The sequence below is a fragment of the Manis javanica genome, chromosome X (genome assembly GCF_040802235.1).
Source record: "Manis javanica isolate MJ-LG chromosome X, MJ_LKY, whole genome shotgun sequence".
NCBI lineage: Eukaryota > Metazoa > Chordata > Mammalia > Pholidota > Manidae > Manis > Manis javanica.
In genome coordinates, this window is record NC_133174.1 from 25994100 (window position 1) to 25998323 (window position 4224).

The 4224-nt window shown below is 38.1% G+C and overlaps 1 pseudogene; it reads right to left on the reverse strand.

Moving 5' to 3' along the window:
* Window positions 1–225: 225 nt before the first annotated feature.
* Window positions 226–1686, reverse strand: LOC108394578 (coiled-coil domain-containing protein 112-like; annotated as a pseudogene).
* Window positions 1687–4224: the final 2538 nt, after the last annotated feature.

Consider the following 4224-nt stretch of genomic DNA (forward strand, 5'->3'; position numbering starts at 1 on the left):
AAAACTTTTACATTAATAATAGGCCAACATACATATCAAAGTCCCTCTGAGGATAAACAGGAAATACTAGTACCAATGCCACATGGAACTCAATACCTGTCAATTCACATACAACACAATAACCAATCTCACTAGTATAATATGTAAAAAACATGGTTACTCACTGTCTCCTTGTATAACTGAATACGCCAACATTCTCATCACATGAGTATCAATTTCATGATCTCATATTCTTTTCTAAATTTGTTGTCTCCAGGTTGGAATAGCCCTATGTGGGATATGTAGAAGTGGCTCAGGGCCTGTTGGTTCTATCTTTTTGGTCATTCTTTCCAACCTTTGGTAGATTTGTAAAGCCTAGACGGATCTCTACTAACATTGTTTCCAACCTTTTCTTTTAATTTTGACAATCTCCTTTGTTTTTCTGCCTTTTCATCTTCCTTGGACTGTTTATCCAGAAATTTCAGTTCAAGTTTATGTAAACCTCTTGCTTGAAACCTGGAAATTTCATCAGCAGCAGTTTTCCTTTTTTCTGCCTTTTCCTTTATTTCCTTTTCAAGTCTCAAAAATTCTCCCTGTTCTTTCTTCTGCTGGGTGTAAATTTCTAGCAGCAATTTTAGTTTAAACTGGCATTGGCGTGCTTTCTGCTGCTTTTTTCTCTTTCTCTTCTTCTTCTTTTAACCAGGAAGCATATTTCATTGACATTTCTAGACTTTCCTGTTTTTTCCAAGCTTCAACTGCCAATTTCTGCTTCTTTCTTTGTTCTTCCTTTTGCCTTTGATTATCTACTTAAACTTATTAAACTTATGAAGAAGCATAGGTGTGCTCTCAGCCTTTTGCTTTGACTTGAAAATTTCCTCCTTTTTTCACTGTTTTTGGGTCTTCCAACTCTGAATACTCTTTTTTCCTTTCTTCTAGGGCCAGGAGATTTTGATACCACTTCACATGCTGTTGAATTTCATTCTGTGTTCTTCCAGGAAGGTGTTCTAGAACTTCTCCCATAAATGTTGGCTTCCTTTTATGTTTGTTCCTCACCCTTACAAAATTCTGGTGATCATAATCATCCCAGCCGCCTGTCACCCTCCTGTTTACTGAAGGAATTTTTCAAAATCTACCACTTCTTCTGGAAGAGAACTTGATGTTACTTTGCCAGCAGGAACTTTGCTTGACTTTGCTCTGAAAGTTTTCTCTGTTCCTGAATTATGCAAAGCCCATGTGTCAGTTTTTTTGATATGGCATTCAACTCATGATGAGTTGTTTTCTCTTCTTTCACAAGCTCTGCATATATCAACCTCTGCTCTTCCTTAAAAGTGTTAACTGCACTTTCAATTTATTCCATCATTTCTCTGAGCTTTTCAACAAAATCAGGTGTAGGCTTTACATCTTTTAACTGATGCTGAAGTTTCTTTACATTGTTACGTATTTTGGCCAATTGTTGCTGGATTTTTGCTCTTTCTGTTTTCCTGCTGTTAATCAATTTATTTTCCAATTCTTCCAGCATACTATGCTCCATTCTGAAGTCACTTTTTTGGTTGTAGAAGTGACTGTGTTTATCTTTCTACGTTAGTAACTATGTTGCAGCACCGGCGCTGCTCCTACGCTGGTCCTGGTAGCCGTGCCTGCCCCTGCCACAGGCCTGGCTACTGCGGTGGCAGCGGCCACCACCACGACCGTGGTCAGGGCCGCCATCTTTCCCCTCCGAGTGGCTCTGGCTGCAGCAGCCACCCGGGCCTGGGGTTTCTGGCCACAGGAGCTCTGGGCTCTGTCCCTGGTGTATGATTTTTACAGCTAGAGTTGGGACTGTGTAAGAAGGCTACTACAGGATTCATCTCTTGGTCATAGAATGATCTGGTTTTCTAATTTAGAAAATAATCTCATATATTGGGGAACTAAAATAATATGGTCATTAGCACAGACACAGATGCCAAGCATCAAGTCAGCAAGTTGACATAATGTGTTACAAACTATTCATACATTACGTTTTCCATTATTTTAAAAGAGTTACTTGATCAAACTGGAAAGGTTTTTTTAGGTAAACTCTTACATTCATAGCATTTAGAACTGCAAGTAAATTTGGTGGTTATCTCCAATATCTGCTACATCCTCTCCTTTCTGTGTTCATTCATCCATTTGTCATAGGAGCAAAACAATTGCTCTCTCATTTTCTAGAATTCATGGGAATAATTTGATACTAATAGCTCATAAAAAGTTTTTGATATACCTTTCTTTTCCACTAAAGCCTATCAAAATAAGAACAATATTTTCCTTGATTTGGTGTTTAGAAATCTTAAATCTTTGAACATGATTTAATAATTCACACATCATAGGGTTGGGATGTATAAATCTGATACAGTAGCTGGCATGCGCTAAATAGAATAAACTTATGCTTATGGTTGTTCATTGTGGTTATTACTTACTTTTTTTTATTTTACACACACAAAGATAGAAAATAGAGAAGCTCAAAGGTTTATTCATGGTAATGACACTAAATAGGCAAAGTCAAGACCAGAAGCAAGATATTCTGGCTCTCAATCCAGTGCTCCTTCCAAAATCCAAAAACTCCTCTATAAATACCTTCAGGAACAAGAATGTCTAACCCTAAATGAACAACAAAAAAAACTGGTTATTGAAGTTATGTCATTAAAGAACTAATTTGTTTCATCTATCTGAATACATTAAATTTAAGTCTGATAAAGTTATAATAACTGTACATTAGGTGATAAAACTTATGAATAATAATACATAAAACTTGCCATTAACAAACACCAGAGTTTTAAAGTAGCCTCCATAGAGACATTGAGAAAGTAGAGAATTTGGTGGTCCAAGCAAGGGACTATACCCATCTGTGAGTTTTTGTTTTCATCCAAAAGGCACAGTGTCCTTTTCTCCTGTTTATAATTGAACTCAGATACCACACCCCCCACCATGATCATAGTGTCCAGTTTTAATGGTTGTTTAACAATTAACTGACTGCAGGAAGGAAAAACATGGAAAAATGTAGAAGGGAAGAGAAATAGCCCTGTCAGACTGACTTTTGTATTCATTGGTCCTACAGAGGCCATAACCTGATCACCCCAACTACAATAAAAATGCTTCATTGTTCCTATTTTCTCTGTCAGAAAGGGTTTGGCTATATCCATGAAACTATTAATAATAAACCATCTAAGATATATGAAGGATCTCTGTATGATATGTAGAACAGACAATAAGTGGTGAAAATACAGAGGCAATAAATAGTATTTCGACTTGAGTTTCTGAGAGTACATCCCCAAATAAGTTTGGTATTCCCAAAGTATCCTCCCACTGCCTCCGCCATCCACAGTCCCCACACCACCCAGATCATCTGGAAAGCAGAGCAGCTATGTTATGGTTACACAGCCTTTTGTGAGACACCTAGGAACTTAACTGCCATAAGTTCCTAACAACTGATTCAGTTTGAAACTGCATGCGTGTTGGTTCAAGAAGGAATCCCAGAGGGAAATGTGAGGGAGGGAAACCTGACTGCCAGTTGTACCACGTCAGCCAGACTGGCCTCTCTTATCCCTGGGGAGGCACATGTTACATCCAGAGTGTCTCCATAACTGTATGGCTTTTCTTCGAATATGAGCATACAAAATTCTGTCACTGGGATTGTAAGAAAAACTGGGAAAAGAAGAGTCCACCAGTCATCTGTGTCTTAAGTCATAGAGTCATGTGCACTGAAGTACAGTCACAAAGAGCTGAAGCAGGACCACAGAGTCATGTAAAAACAGAGCTAAGTGGCACAAAAGTATTTTAAGCAGAGAGGTTTTGGCAAGTAGTCCAATATGAACACCACGCATAACTGTATCCTACACTAGGTGCAACAAAGTTCTCCTGCCAAGACAGTGAGAGCAATGAAGAATAAACATGCACAACTATAAGGACTCTTCACAGAGATGAGCTCCTATTTTAGCCTCTATATTTGCATCATTTACGACAGATCTTAAGAGGGCTCCTGTCCAAAGAACTGTGCATGTTGAGCCAATGATGACTGTTAACCTATCTCAGAAAAACAACATACAAGGTTTTATTATAACCAGAAATTTGCGAATAAAAGATACATATATTTTTTACATTTTAATAATAATAGGTTAGGCCTCTGAATTTGAGGGTTTCTCTCACCACGCACTGAGTAACAGGGCTGTAACGAGCTATAGTTCCAGTCTGGAGAATCCTGTTATTTTTGTCCTGGGCAACTCCTGAAAA